The 17,372-nt window shown below is 40.4% G+C and overlaps 1 pseudogene; it reads left to right on the plus strand.

Moving 5' to 3' along the window:
* The first annotated feature begins 13,837 nt into the window (after positions 1 to 13,837).
* On the plus strand, positions 13,838 to 17,139 carry LOC127454575 (uncharacterized; annotated as a pseudogene).
* The last annotated feature ends 233 nt before the right edge of the window (positions 17,140 to 17,372 follow it).

Consider the following 17,372-nt stretch of genomic DNA (forward strand, 5'->3'; position numbering starts at 1 on the left):
ACACACACTCCGTCCCATTTGGGAGGAGGGGCAAGCCGAATCTCTGGTTTTCTTACACACATGCACACCCACACACGCACACACAAGTAGATTTCTTTGTAACAACTTTTAGAGAGGTTTTAGGGGATACTGAAGAATTTTATTTTGCTCAAATAGAAATCTAACTTACACTTGTACGCAATCTACAATGATCACAGAGCTTCTTAGCTCAGGAGACTCTCAGTTATGTTTCATTAAAGTATCAACTTTGTCTCAAAGCAAACAAGACAATTGTTGACATATAGTAAGTGATTAGAGCTATAAAATCAATGTCAATAGCAAAGCACAGATAATTTGATCTTGGAAGAATTTGATGAGAAATGTTTTAGTTCATATTTAAATGCAGAGTCTGAGATACTGTTGAAATCATTTCAGAATCTGTAGTGGAGACACATATGAGAATACAAAGATCTTTTCTAAGAGACATGAGCAAAACTCTCCATTTGTTCTCCATTTAATCGCATTAGTGTCTAGGAGAAAGTGATATTCCTGTAAAGAGATCATTATGTTGTGGGTGGGTGCCTTTACATCACCAAGCAGTTGCTAAGGTGTTGCTAGGGAGTTGCTAGGCAAAATGAGCGCATCCCTAAGTGTATAGGTGCATAGATATGGCTCGGGTCCATTGTTCAATATAAGTTTAAGAGATATTTTCCCTTATACAAAAGTCTGATCACGTAGAAAAGTAATAGCACACCTCTTCTCAATAGGTGGCACAATTTTAGGTATCATTCATGTCCGGTACACATTGTAGTTTATTTATAACAAATAGGGCTTTGTTCAAATCCTTAACTCTAAGCAGTGGCATAACTTGGATCTAACGGGCCCCAGTGCAAAGAATCTGTCGGGCTCCCTCCTTGGGGGGCTTCTGTCATTTTTAAACACCCGATGGCCCCGCAGTAATGTTTCTGGTTCCTTTTGGTCAACCTTCACAGGCCCCCTCTCACCCCGGGCCCTAGGGTGGTTTCCCACACTGCCCTCCCTGTAGTTACACCTCTGACCCTAAGTCTGAGCAATGTCTCAAACAAAGACAAAATCTACCTGTCGGCAGAGCTTTGAAATTGGTAGAAATTCAATTAATCTGTTCTCCATATGCCACACAGTTGTGAGGCCATTACTTGTGGATTAAAAGGTATCAAAATGTTTTGCAAAATGACCTCCCAAATATCTCCAGCTGTATTCTCTTCATATGTCATATGCTATGTGTTTTGCCAACAAGACACAATAAACCATTTCAGCAAATCATTCTCTTGCTGATTTGCCAGAATATCAGAGAGAAACAGTCTAGATGGAAATGTTTACAGCCAGAAGTATGCTGCATATTTTTCCGGCCAGATTAGGGAGAGGATTCAAATTACTAATAATAACAAAGTCTGTTGACAATTGTTGGAGAACAATTGTGAGTAGGTGGAAGTCTATAGCACATATTAAAGTGTTGCCACCTAATAAAAGTTTAGTGATCCCGATCTTCCTCAATATTCTTGAACTGCTGATGTACAAGTAATTTCCTACAATTGTGTTAGTACACAGTCCTCTGGTTTTATCTTCGACTGGTTGCCATAACACTAAATAACAACATTAAGGATTCTCTTTAAGTGTAAATAATATACTTTATACCTCTGTTTATAAATAAGATCGGTAGCACTTTACAATAAGGTTGTATTCATATAGTTTACACAGTAGTTAACAATGAACAATACTTTTACAGCATGTATTAATAATTAATTAACATTACATATACATACATTTTTAATGGAAAAAAGATCATGGGTTTTATTCCCAGGAAACGCATGCTAATGAAAATTTACCTTAAATGCATTGCTCTAAATAAAAGCCAAATCCATAAATGTATACGTTTATATACTGCCAGAGGTACTTTTATCGGTTCTTATTTGTTTGATATGAGAACTTACATCTACCCTTTGGAGAAATTGCAGTATTAATGTGATTTGGATTTTCTACATTTTCCAATGTATGGCAATTTCCATGCAAATCATGTAAATCTTTATATGATGTATATTCATTAAAGGTATCAAATGTTGGAATGCATGTCCCCACAAAACTGTGATCAATTTAATTTGTACCTTACCACTAAAGAATTCACAACACTTGATTTTAGTACCAAACAACTATATATATATATATATATATATATATATATATATATATATATATATATATATATATATATATATATATATATATATATATATATATATATATATATATATATATATAACAAATACCTCTGCTGTCATACCCTTTGAACTACCCTAGGTTAATGTCATTTGTTGTACTTATATAAAAATTATAAAATGGTTTAAACTAAAAGACAAGAAATGTGCTGAATGCTACACACTCTGAGGGTATAGTTTAGAGTGGTGAATATGCTTCTAGTCCAACAAAAGGATTTTTACCACTGTCAATAAAATTTAGTACATTTTCATCTATGTGGTTCATGGTGGTTAAGTTAAAAAACCTTGGACCCAAAACACATGAATTTTACTTCCTGTGTGCAAATTAATGCAAGGTGGCTATTTGGACCTCAGAGTACCTTGCTGAGATCGACTCAAGATGGCGCCGAGTATGGCTGCTGCGTTGCGAGCTCTGACACAACATAGTAATGTTTTGTTTGTTTTGTTCACAATTCTTATGTTTTTTGTCTTGGATGTTGTCTGCCTTATTGTCTACGACAGACAAACACTTTTGGACATTGGTTCAGCAATTTCACACCGTAAACCGGACTTCACATTCCTCAATGCCGACCCGCTGTTTATAAACACGCAAGCGGAGCCCTTTGTCTGGGCAGCACAGCCGCGGAAACGCAAAAGGAAAAGGGGAAACAGAGCCGGCGTTCTCATCGGAGTAAGATGCCACGCAAATCGACCCCCGCTACCCACTATTCTTCTGGCAAATGTTCAGTCTCTGGATAACAAGCTCTGCGAGCTTAAAGCGTGGATCTCTTTCCAACGAGATACAAGGGACTGCTGCATTATCTGCCTTACGGAAACTTGGATGTCTGCGGAGATTCCAGACTCAGCAATTGAACCCACGGGGTTCTCCGTGCACCGAGCGGACAGAGTGAAAGACCTCTCAGGTAAAACTAGAGGAGGTGGTGTATGTATTATGATCAACAAATCCTGGTGTGATCAGAGGAACGTTCATTCTATCAAGTCTTTCTGCTCTCCTGATCTGGAATTTCTTATGCTTCTGTGTCGACCATTCTGGCTACCGAGGGAATTCACAGCAGTCATTATCACTGCTGTGTACATTCCCCCACAAGCCGACACAGACCGGGCACTCAAGGAACTGTATGGGAGTATAAGTGAGCAGGAAACCGCGCACCCTGAGGCCGCGTTCATTGTGACCGGGGACTTTAATAAAGCCAGTTTAAAATCAGTCGCACCAAAATATCACCAGCACATTAGTTTCAACACACGAGGGGACCGGGTTTTGGACCATTGCTACTCTCCCTTCCGGGATGGCTACAAATCCCTCCCCCGCCCACCATTTGGCAAATCGGACCACTCTTCCATTCTGCTTCTGCCCGCTTACAGGCAGAAATTGAAACAGGAAGCACCCACCCTCAGAATGATCCAGTGCTGGTCGGACCAATCAGACTCTACGCTACAAGACTGTTTTGATCACATGGACTGGGAGATGTTCCGGTCCGCCTCTGATGAGGACATTGAGCTTTACGCTGATAGCGTAATGTGCTTCATCAGAACATGCGTAGAGGACGTGGTTCCGACCAGAACAGTACGGATCTATCCGAATCAGAAACCTTGGATTAATAGCGATGTTCGCGTGGCACTTAATGTGCGGACCTCCGCTTTTAATTCCGGGAACACGGAGGAACATAAACAAGCCAGTTATGCCCTCCGAAAAACTATCAGAACCACAAAACGCCAGTACAGGAGCAAGATTGAAAGACAGTTTAACACCACCAACTCTAGAAGCATGTGGCAGGGAATTAACATCATCACGGACTTTAAAGGGAATAAAAACTCCGCCATGAACACCGCTGCCTCTCTCCCGGATGAGCTAAATACTTTTTATGCTCGTTTTGAGGGAAATAACACCGCCCTCACGGAGAGAGCTCTCGCGGCTGAAGCTACAGAGGTTAGTTCACTCTCCGTCTCTGTAGCGGATGTAACCCGATCCTTCCGACAGGTGAATATCCGCAAAGCCGCAGGCCCAGACGGCATTCCGGGCCACGTCATCAGAGCGTGCGCGAACCAGCTGGCTGGTGTTTTTACGGACATTTTCAACCTTTCCCTCTCTTTGTCTGTAGTCCCCACATGCTTTAAAACATCCACCATTGTGCCTGTTCCAAAACAATCAAAAATAACTTGTTTAAATGACTGGCGTCCTGTTGCTTTGACCCCCATCATCAGCAAATGCTTTGAGAGACTAATCAGAGACTATATCTGCTCTGTGCTGCCTCCATCACTGGACCCATTGCAGTTTGCTTACCGCAACAACCACTCCACTGATGATGCCATTGCATCTACAATACACACTGCTCTCTCCCACCTGGAAAAAAAAGAACACTTATGTGAGAATGCTGTTTGTAGACTACAGCTCAGCATTCAACACCATAGTGCCCTCCAAGCTAGATGAGAAACTCTGGGCTCTGGGCTTAAACAGCTCGCTGTGCAGCTGGATCCTGGACTTCCTGTCAAGCAGACGCCAGGTGGTTAGAATAGGCAGCAACATCTCCTCATCACTGACCCTCAACACTAGAGCCCCGCAGGGCTGTGTTCTCAGCCCACTCTTGTATTCTCTGTACACACATGACTGTGTGGCAACACATACCTCCAATGCCATCATTAAGTTTGCTGATGACACGTCGGTGGTAGGTCTGATCACTGACAATGATGAAACAGCCTACAGAGAGGAGGTGCACACTCTGACACACTGGTGTCAGGAGCACAACCTCTCCCTCAACGTCAGTAAGACAAAGGAGCTTGTGGTGGACTTCAGGAGAAAAGACAGAGAACACAGTCCCATCACCATCAATGAAGCACCAGTGGAGAGAGTCAGCAGCTTCAAGTTCCTGGGTGTCCACATCACTGAGGAACTCACATGGTCCATCCACACTGAAGTCGTTGTGAAGAAGGCTCATCAGCGCCTCTTCTTCCTGAAACAGCTGAGGAAGTTTGGAATGAACCGCCACATCCTCACACGGTTCTACACGTGCACTGTAGAGAGCATCCTGACTGGCTGCATCTCCGCCTGGTACGGCAATAGCACCGCCCACAACCGCAAAGCACTGCAAAGAGTGGTGCGAACTGCCAGACACATCATCGGAGGTGAGCTTCCCTCCCTCCAGGAAATATATACAAGGCGGTGTGTGAAAAAAGCTCGGAGGATCATCAGAGACTCCAGCCACCCGAGCCATGGGCTGTTCTCACTGCTACCATCAGGCAGGCGGTATCGCAGCATCAGGACCCGCACCAGCTGACTTCATGATAGCTTCTTCCCCCAAGCAATCAGACTTCTGAACTCTTGATCTCCCACGATCAAATACATCAGCACTGCGCTTTATTACCCTTACTCTTATATCTCACACCGGACTGTCATAAATTATATTATTATTATATTATATTCTCTCTTAATAACTGACTATCAACCGACAGCTGAATGTCAATACAGTACAATACTGTACATTCTATATATACTATATATACTTTTTTTATATATTTTATTTTTTATTTTTATTGAATAATGTGTATCTATATAGTGCATATTGTATACTGTACAGTGTATGTTATTATTTCTATATTGTTGAGTGTAATTATGTGTATATCAGATGTTTAAATTGTGTTGTGTTAATTTGATGTTAGTGTAAATTGGTATATGTCTCATCACTGTCACGACTGCTATGTTGATCGGAACTGCACCCAAGAATTTCACACACCATTGCACTTGTGTATATGGCGGTGTGACAATAAAGTGATTTGATTTTGATTTGATTTTTGAACTGTTTAGCCTCTTTTGTTTGCAGTTTGATTAATCTCTCTTTGTTTGAGTTATTGACTTTGCACAAAGGGTGTTATGTAACCTCTTCAAAAAGTTACATTAGCCCAGGGATTTTACTCAAGAGATATGGCAGTGTTTTTTGGCAGGGGGCGTGATAGGTCAGAGGGTGGTTGTGGGAAGTGTGGAGCGGGCAATCAGAGAAATGTTATTACTGGTTTTTAAAACCATGAACCTACAGACCAGCCTAAATGTGAGGGTGAACAGCTGCTCCTTGTTTTCAAGTCTTTCAAGTTATTTTGCTTATTGTGATGCTCTTTCTTTTGTGTTTGATTTATGTGCACTAGAGTGAAAGATGTTTTTTCAGTGATTTACAGGCACAACGTTTTGAATTTATAAACGCTCAGGTTACAACTGTAACCCGAGGTCCCTGAAAGGTCGGAATGAGATGCTTCATCAGTAGCTGATGCTAAGGGGAGGTCCAAGCAGAAGTGACAATGTCTTCAGTCTTATACAATCACAGCAATTTATTGGCAGCTTAGCATCCCACCCCCACTGCACATATAACCGCAAGCATATAAGTGGAAACTCACCACCATCTCATCAGAATTTCCTTCTGAAGGGAGGAGAGCACATCTTTCAGTCCCTTAACAGTGAGAAAAAGTAGTGTGGCAAGCGTATGCAGCGTCTCTTTCCCACCATTCTGGGAACCGGGGTTACAGTAGTAACCTGAGCATTCCCATTCAAGTCAGCGACTTCTACATTGCGTCAGTAGCTGACACTAAGAGGATCCATACCATTATGCTGTGCCACTGATTGCACACACAAATTGCGCTACTAGCTAAAAGGGTAGAAAAGCGCAAACACAAAGTCCATATTATATAAGATAATAGGAAGGAGGGAGAACCACAAATACCCCTTTTTTAGAAGAGGACAGGAATTTACAACGACACTAGCCGACGGGAGTTGAAACACTGCATGGAAGAACACCAACAGGTGTGAACCCAATAAGAAAGCCTCTGCTTGGGACTTCCAGTTGGTACGAGTATGGAGTAGTTGCACTCCTCCCATGCTCCCACAAGCTTTGCAATAATTTCATGTTTTTAGCCCAACAATATAGCTGCAAGTTAATTTATCAAACAAATACTTATTCTACAACCTGTTTTGAACAAAAATATGTCCAAGCAATAAGACAATGCCAAGAAAGACGATTCTCAACTCAATGTTAGCAAATCGGATATGTCCATACTGACCGCGTTCCTTGAAGAGCATATAACGGCGTTGTCATCGGAAATTAAATCTGCTTTTTTGACCATTGAAGCAAGAGTGGATGCACACAACTGTTTTGGACCACGAACAACGGCTCATCGCAATAGAGTCAAATGCAGTAACAACCGACCAAAGCCTTTGGGCCCTCGAGGCGAAGTATGCAACACTAGCTAGCGACAACACTAAGCTAAAGGCCAAAGTAATGGACCTGGAAGGACAGAGCCACAGGAACAAAATACGTATTTTCAGCCTATCAGAGATGATTGAGGGTCATCAACCAACAATCTTTTTCTCAGAGCTTTTGAGGTAGATCTTTCGTGAGCAGCTGCTGGCTTTGCCTCCCAAGCTTGATCGTGCGCACCGTGTCCTCACAGCAAAACCGAAGCCTGGGGAGAAGCCTAGATCAGTGGTGGTTCGTTTTCACCGGTTCAAGACCAAAGACTTGGTGATCCGTGAATCTCGTAAATTAAGGGGGAAGCTTCAGTACTGAGGCAACCCTATTTTCATCCATGAGAACTACAGCCCCGAGGTTTTGGAAATGCAAGCTGCATATCCAGAGGTAATGAGAGAGCTTTACGAGCTCAGCTTCAAACCTTCACTTCATTACCCAACCTAGCTGTTTGTTACTACCAAGGCCAGGAAAAAAAGACGATTGTCATTTGAGCAGGAGGCTGGCAAGTTTCTACTAGCCCACTGATGTAAGACGGTTGAGGAACCATGAGCATGATTCATTTAACAGCATATTATACAAGTTCATCTCAGTCTACCACCTTTCTATTTTATTTAATCTGAGTTTGACTGATTATTATGTGTGGTGATGTTTGCCATTTAGAGCAATGAGATTGTATTGGGGTTTGGATTTTGGGAAGTTAGTGTTTTTGATGTGGCTGCCATTGGTTATTATTGTTTGTGTTTTCATTATCTCTGTCTGGGTTTTTTTTATTTATTTTTTTATATATACACTACCAGTCAAAAGTTTTGTAACACTTGACCGAAATATTTCCCATGATCTTAAATATCTTTTGATCTGAAGGCGTATGCTTAAATGTTGGAAATTAGTTTTGTAGACAAAAATATAATTGTGCCACCACATTAATTTATTTCATTACAAATCTAAAATTTAATAAAAATTTAAAAAAAAGTTTTTGTAATTGATGACTTGGACCAAATAATAAAGAAAAGCATCCAATAAGTGCCCAGCATATAGATGGGAACTCCTTCAATACTGTTTAAAAAGGATCCCAGGGTGATACCTCAAGAAGTTGGTTGAGAAAATGTCAAGAGTACATTTCTGAAAATTCTAGGCAAAGGGTGACTACTTTGAAGATGCTAAAATATAACACAGTTTTGATTTATTTTGGATTGTTTAGTCACAACATAATTCCCATAGTTCCATTTATAATATTCCATAGTTTTAATGACTTTACTATTATTCTAAAATGTGAAAAATTATAATAAATAAGTGTTTCAAAACTATTGACCGGTAGTGTATATATACTAACAGGCGTTATGTTATTTTTTACTGGTAAACTGAGAGACATGCCCGTTGTCTTCACTAACATGTAAAAACTGACCAGAACCCATCCCAAAACCCGTTGGGTTTTTGGGTCCTGTCGGGCCTGGGTTGCGGACCTCTAGTGTACACCCAGAACTGGGATGATGATCAGTTCATCTCCAATTTTTTCACTGCCATTCCTGATATATTGTTGTATCACCGTTATATAACCTAATTAGATCTGCCTAGTAACTGCGGTGTTTCCAAACAGAAAATTGTTATTGGCTAGGAAAAGAAATGCAGCAAGCCCAGCCTCTTTGGCTGCATGTGTGTGAGCAAGTGCTGAGAGAGAGAAAAAGAGTTGAAGCATGACCAACAAGAGAACTAGGCTGGATAAACAAAGAAATAAATGTTTAATTAGAAGTTGATTTCAGGGTTAAAGAAACTTAAATACCAAAGAAGAGATACAAAGGACCCCTTCTGAGCCCGATTTTGGAGATGCAAAAACATTAGTTTGAATCTCAGTGAGTGCAAATTAATTTAATCACGGCAACAGGTCACTTTAGCAACCAAGCCATAATTCATGTATTTGTAATGCTGGGGTCTAGGAGTGGAAGAGGAAGAGAGGAGACGCAGGATTAGATTCTTTAAATCCTTTAATAATCGTTGCTGGAGTGGAAACACAATAAGTCTTAACACTTCACTAACTCAACGTAACACTTCAAGGACTGACAAAGGAGTGGGTAAAACTAGGTTATTTATACAAACTAAATGAGGGAGTGGAATACAGGTGAGAGTAATAAGGAACAGATGGATGTGATTTAGGGCAGTGAACTATGGGAAATGCAGTCCAATGGAAAACTTCAAAATAAGAGTCCTTGAAGAAAATGAGGGAGACAGACTGTGACAATACACCCCCTTCTAAAGGGCGACTCCAGGCGCACAACGACAGACGAGGGTAAGATGACGCAGAAGATGAAGGATTCGAGGAGGATGAACAGGAGGCCTAGGGGTCGGCTTTAGGGCAGGAACTGGGCCAGGAGGCCCGGGAGGCGGCCACAGGGCAAGGACTGGGCCAGGAGGCCGAACCGCTGGAGGAGGGGCAAAGCCGTGGAAGGCGGAGCCGTGGGAGGCTCGAGGGGCAAAGCCGTGGCCACAGGGCAAGGACTGGGTCAGGTGGCCCGGGAGGCGGCCACAGGGCAAGGACTGGGCCAGGTGGCTCAGGAGGCGGCCACAGGGCAAGGACATTCCAGGAGGGGGAAGATCCTGCTAGAAAAGCTCCATGAATAACCTTGTTGGCTCCATGCTCATGTGGGTCAGGATGAGTGGGAGGATGATTAAAGGGATCACTGGAATAGAGGAAGACATTTGGGGTAACAAGTAAATAAATCCATATTTCCTTGTTGGTCAGTCCTTCTGTAAAGTTAGGATCTAGGAGTGGAAGAGAGGAAATGCAGGAGTAGATTCTTTAAATCCTTTAATAATAATCTGGAGTGGAAACACACAAATCTTAACACTAGTAATCACTGGAGTGGAACTAACAATAAATCATAACATAACACTTCACTAACTCAACATAACACTTCAAGGACTGACATAGGAGTGGGTAAAACTAGAGGATATTTATACAATGAGCTAAATGAGGGAATGGAATACAGGTGAGTGTAATAAGGAACAGATGGAAGTGATTAGGGCAGTGAACTATGGGAAATGCAGTCCAATGGAAAACTTCAAAATAAGAGTCCTTGAAGAAAATGAAGAAAATGAGGGAGACAGACTGTGACAGTATTATTTTGATTAATACTGTTGTTACCTAGCAAATTAAGTCAGTTTTATTTGATGTACGATACTGATTTTGGACAAAGAAGTGTTACTTTTATTTATATGTTGAACGTGAATACAAATTATGAGATGTTAACAGTTTCTCTTTCTAAGGGTATGGTTTAATCCTACTAATTAATTAATTAATTAATTTAGTGGTGTTCATGTAAGCATATAATGATTCATCTTATTCATCAAGTAATGTGGAAAATATCATTATGTTGGCTTGTCTTTAATCTATGTGACAATAGTAATTTATGTCAAGTGCAGGAAATGTAAGAAATATTCATGCATATGATATCACATACTGTTTTATGTTAAGTGGATTCAGGATTTGAAATTGAATTATAATGCTAAAATTCATGTGTATTACGTATTAATGCTCATGACAATTGACTTTGAGTTAATATGTTCTGATGTACCTGTTTCTATGCAGGCCAGGTTATTTTTCCATTGGAACTCTTCCAGATGGAATATGGTGAGCCACCTAGCATCGATTCTTTGACCTTCAGTGACTGTATAGAGTGTTCCTCTCCATCTAACAGTGTGGTAGGACTGTACAAGAACTCACAAATTCCACTGGATTCCCTTTTTCCAGAATTTCATCCATGGATATAGCTATTCAGGCTTTTTTTTTTTTTTTTTTTTTGCTTTTGTCAGAAAAGGGTTAACCCCAACTAGTCTGAACCTCAACTGATATGAGCTCAGCAACGTAAAGTTGGAACAAACTGAACTGGTCAAATTAACTGATCAAAAGGACTTATACATTTACACTGATAACACACACACATGTTTTTAATAGTAATTGTTTATTGCAATTCATTGTTACTGTTAATACATGTTAATACAAGTTACAAACTTTGATGGTATCTTTGATTGTCTTTGATTTCAAACAACTCTTTGATGTGATTTAGTGAAGCCTTTGGATTCCTCCTTTTATTCGGCCATCAATTATTCAAATTACACAACCTAGTGTGTACTTACCCACAGAAAGGTTACACAGTAAACCTTGGTGAGCCAGCCAGGAGAATTTAATTTTGTGCAATTCGAAGACCCAAAGTTTCCCAAGAACCTTTTATTACCTTAAAAAAAGTACACAATATTTTGAAGTTGTTGAACTGTTGTGCTGTAATTCAGTCTACCTTAAACAGTGTTTCCTTCTAAAATTTCTGTTGCCTTGATATAATTCATTGTGTAAAGATAACATGGATATGGTTATTAAGGAGAATTTGAAAGTACCTAATTGTGTCTTGATAAGTGGGTTATCAAACCCTGCTGCTGTTGATGATGAAGTTTTTGAGTTTTTGCATAAGTATAGAAGCATCTCTCGAACAGTAGAGATAACTGATATTCAGTCCCCATACTGTGGGCAGGCAGTAGTTGAATTAGAATATGGTTATGCCATGACAGCTTTAGAAGCTCTTCTCTTACCTTATCACAGACCTTTTCATGGGGATCCTGAAGTATTTAATCATATTCAGAGTCTAGCAAGCATGTATAGTGAGACCTGTGGCACCACAACCACTAAAGCTTACCTGTATGAGCTGAACAATTAGCAAATTTGCGTGGACAACAATTTGAAGATGTTCTGAGGGATGAACTCAGTAGGATTAGCGATTCTGTTACAGATCAGGTTACACAGGTACTTGAATACCAAAGAGCCTTTTGCTGAACATTGGAGTCAAGAGTGTCAGAAAGCCTTTGAGTCCATTATTGATAAATTAACCTCAGCTTCTGTTCTTGGCTTCACTGGCTTTAAGCTATTTTATACGCTGCATACTGTTGCTGCTGGCGCCTAGCTCGAGTCTGTGTAGCCTGCTAGCTTTTTTTATCTATCTGTTTTCAGCTTTTAATCTTTAATATCTGCCATTTTTCAGCATGCATCAGGTTTTCCCCCACATTATTATCTTATCGCGATTCAACTGCGTGTATTTTTCAGTGCGCATCTGCTTTCTATTTTTATCACGATCAACTGTGTGCATTTTACAGTGGGTCACCCGTTTTCTCCTCTGTGCTACACAGATTATTGCATCGATCTCAAAGCACCACTTATCAAGAACAACCATAACAACAAACAATTGTGTGAGGGATTCATATAGATCTCAAACCCTCGCCGCTCAGGAATAACCAACAACAGCAACAAAAAATTGCGGTAAGTCATGGCGTCCTCTCATATTACTGCTTCCTGCATTACATGCCACATGTTTACTATAGCTTCTTCCATCAGCAGTGAGGGATTCACATGTGATAAATGTAAGGAATTAGTCAGGCTGACAGAGATGGTTTAATGAGTTAGAGACCCGCATCCGAACGCTAGTGGAGGTCAGTGAAAAAGAGAAGCCGGTTGATACTGTTTCAGATGCGGGTAGAACAGCGAGCAACACACACACTTTGGTTCCGGCTCTAGAGCCCCCACAGCAGGGCGACTGGGTGATGTCTCGGCGGCATACTCGCTCAGCAAAGCAACACCACTCTCCCGTTCCTGTTAGGATTTCCAATCGATTCTTCCCATTCAGTGATGCACCCACTGAGAATCATGTTAAAAGAGCCTTGGTCATAGGTGATTCTATTGTAAGGAACATAGAAATAGAGACTCCACCCACCATCGTTAAGTGCATTTCGGGTGCCAGAGCGTCTGACATCAGGTCAAATTTACAAGTGCTGGCTTATGCTAAATGTAGATTTTATAAAATTGTTATTCATGTCGGCACTAACTATGTCTGGCTTTAATGTTAAAGAGGTGTGTGAAGTTGGAAAAACAATGTCAGACACTGTAATATGCTCTGGCCACCTCCCTGCTCGTCGTGGTGAAGAGGTTTATAGTAGATTAGTGTCACTGATGGCTGGATGTTTGAGTGGTGTCTGGAGAATAGCATCGGATTTATAGACAATTGGAAGAGTTTTTGGGGTAGACCTGACCTGCTAAAGAGAGACGGACTCCATCCCTCCAGGGAAGGTGTCGCTCTCCTCTCTAGTAATTTGGCTCATAGGCCCAGGTCAGGAAGCAGACAAACTGGCTAAACCGAATGTCTGCTAGCTACCTTGAGACATCACACAGGTCACATAAACTACAAAACATAGAGACTGTATCACCTATATATCATATAGAGACTGTGTCTGTTCCCTGAACTACCAAACACAAACCCCTAACTAAATCATTTAGAAAAAATTTGATTAAGGTCAAACTTGAAAAAAAAAAATGAAGATAAACATCATATAAAGATAGGGCTACTAAATATTAGATCTCTTTCAACCAAAGCACTGATTGTAAATGAAGTTATTACAGATCATAGTTTGGATGTGCTCTGTTTGACTGAAACCTGGCTTAAGCTGGATGAATATATTAGTTTAAATTAATCTACTCCACCAGGTTATTGTTATAAAAATGAGCCTCATCTGAAGGGTCGACGAGGAGGTGTTGCTACAATTTACAGTGACATTTTTGGTGTTACTCAGAGGACAGGATATAAGTTTAAGTCTTTTGAACTAATAATGCTTAATGTAACACCGTCAGATATAAATAAAAAAATCTCTGTCATCTTTTGCCCTTGCTACAGTATATACAGGCCTTATTCTGGTTTCCTTGGTGAATCTGCAAATTTTCTATAAGACCAAGTAGTTACTGTAGATAGAGCTTTAATTGTTGGTGATTTCAACATTCACATAGACAATGTAAATGACATATTGGGATTAGCATTTACAGATTTTCTCAACTCGCTTGGAGTCAGAAAAAATTTAACAGGACCAACTCATCGCCATAATCATATGCTAGATTTAATTCTGTAATATGGAGTTGATGCTGATACTATAGAAATTCTACTGCAGAGCGATGACATCTCAGATCATTACCTCGTCTCTTGTATGCTGCGATCAGCTAATGTTACTCAATCTACACCACGCTATTGTTCAGGTAGAACAATTCTTTCAACCACTAAAGATAGCTTCACTAATAATCTTCCAGATCTATCTCATACACTCAGTAAGCCCCAAAGTCTAGAAGAACTTGATGAAATAACAGAAAATATAAATACAGTCTTCTCTAGCACTCTTGATAGTGTCGCCCCCCTTCAATTAAAGAAAATTAAAGAAAAAAGCCCTGCACCATGGTACAATGATCACACTCATGCTCTCAAGAGAGCAGCTCGGAAAATGGAGCACAAGTGGAAGAATACAAAATTAGATGTATTTCGCAGTGCATGGAAGGATAGTGTCTGTAGCTAAAGACATATTTTAGCAAATTCATAGAAAATAACCACAACAATCCTAGGTGCTTATTCAGTACTGTGGCAAAAATTGGTTAGGAATAAAGCTTCAACTGAACCAGATATTCCGTATCTATGCAGTACAATAGTACAATTTCTTTACTGATAAAATTGAAATAATCAGAAATAAAATTGGAATTATGCAATCATCTGTCACAGTACCTCAGAAAACAGCGTCTCATAATTTTCCTCATGTGCAACTTCTATCCTTCACTGTCATAGGTCATGAAGAGCTAAGAAAACTTATCGAAACATCAAAAGCAACAACATGTATGTTAGATCCAATACCAACTAAGCTCTTAAAAGAGATTCCCTGTAATCTCAGAACCTCTCCTTATTATTATTAACTCCTCACTATCCTTAGGACATGTCCCAAGAAACTTTAAAATGGCAGTTTTCAAACTGCTTATTAAGAAGCCTCAACTTGATCCTGGAGAACTGGCTAATTATAGACCGATTTCAAACCTCCCATTTATGTTGAAAATACTAGAAAAGGTTGTGTTCTCCCAATTATGTTCATTTCTACAGAGAAATAGTATATATGAACAATTTCAGTCAGGATTTAAGCCACACCACAGTACAGAGACTTCACATATCAGAGTTACTAATGACTTGCTCTTACCATCTGATTGCAGCTGCATTTCTCTTCTAGTGCTTTTAGATCTTAGTGCTGCCTTCGACATGATAGATCACGATATTCTCTTGAATAGGCTAGAGAATCATGTTGGCATTTGTTGACTTGCATTAGTATGGTTTAAGTCCTATTTTGCAGACCGCTACCACTTTGTCTGTGTAAATGAGGAATTTTCAAATCAAACAAAAGTTAAGTATGGAGTGCCACAGGGATCAGTTTTAGGGCCTCTGCTTTTCTCCTTATATATGCTTTCCCTGGGAGATAGTATCAGGAATCATGGAATAAGTTTCCACTGTTATGCCCTCGATACCCAACTTTATATTTCTTCGAAACCCGACAAAATTTCACAATTCTCCAAATTAGCAGAGTGTATCAATGAAATCAAAGACTGGATGGCCAGAAATTTCCTTCTACTCAATTCCAAGGTGCTAGTTATTGGACCAAAAATCTCTAAAAATAAGCTGCTTAAATATAATATGACTCTCGATGAATGTACTGTTACATCGTCTTCAAAAGCGAAGAACTTAGGTGTTACATTTGATACCAATATGTCATTTGAAAATCAAATTTCTGCTACCACCCTGAGTTCGCTAGCTCGCTAGTTCGAATCCCAGAGCATGCTGAGTGACTCCAACCAGGTCTCCTAAGCAACCAAATTGGCCCGGTTGCTAGGGAGGGTAGAGTTACATGGGGTAACCTCTTCGTGGTCACTATAATGTGGTTCATTCTCGGTGGGGCACGTGGTGAGTTGAGCGTGGATGCCGCGGTGGATAGCGTGAAGCTTCCACACGTGCTATGTCTCCGTGGCAATGCGCTCAACAAGCCACGTGATAAGATGCGCAGGTTGGCGGTCTCAGATGCGGAGGCAGCTGGGATTCGTCCTCTGCCACCCGGATTGAGGTGAATCACTACGTGACCACGAGGACTTAAAAGCGCATAGGGAATTGGGCATTCCAAATTGGGTGAAAAAGGGGAAAAATCCACAAAAAAAAAAAAAACGTTTTTTAGAACAGTATTCTTCCACCTAAGAAATATTGCTAAGTTACGACACATGCTCTCTGTTGCTGATGCCAAAAAACTAATTCATACGTTCATGACCTCAATACTAGATTATTGTAATGCATTACTGGGAGGATGCCCACCGAGTTCAATAAATAAACTTCAATTGGTTCAAAATGCAGCAGCCAGAGTGCTGACTTGAACCAAGAAATATGATCATATTAGCCCCATTTTATCATCGTTACATTGACTACCTGTCAAATTTCGTATTAATTTAAAAATACTGTTAACTACATACAAAGCTTTGAATGGTCTAGCTCCACAGTACTTAAGTGACAGCCTACCATGCTATATTCCATCATGTTTTTTATGATCGCAAAACTCTGGCATGTTAATAGTTCCTAGAATATCAAAATCCACAAAAGGAGGTAGATCCTTTTCCTATTTGGCTCCTAAACTATGGAATAGTCTCTCTAACACTGTTCGGGATGCAGACACACTCACTGAGTTTAAGTCTAGACTAAAGACTCATCTATTTAGCCAGGCATACACCTAATTTATTCTTCACCACACAATTAGGCTGCTTTAGTTAGGTCTGCCGGAACCTGAAACACTGATCATGATCTATAACTCTGCAAACAATTGAATGGCATTTACGCTAATATTATTCTATTTGTTTCCATGTCTCAACCTCGGGACTCCTATCCCGAGGTCACCAGAACCGGCTGTATCCAGCTCCATTCCTGCTTAGTATCAGACTCCACTGCTATGTGTCTCTGAGTGATGATGACAAAATGCAGCCGGTGCCAGCCAGACATCACTTCAGTCTATTACAATGGACCTCAGAGGATGAACTGATGCCAACTCCAACCAT

The sequence above is a fragment of the Myxocyprinus asiaticus genome, chromosome 1 (genome assembly GCF_019703515.2).
Source record: "Myxocyprinus asiaticus isolate MX2 ecotype Aquarium Trade chromosome 1, UBuf_Myxa_2, whole genome shotgun sequence".
Lineage (NCBI taxonomy): Eukaryota > Metazoa > Chordata > Actinopteri > Cypriniformes > Catostomidae > Myxocyprinus > Myxocyprinus asiaticus.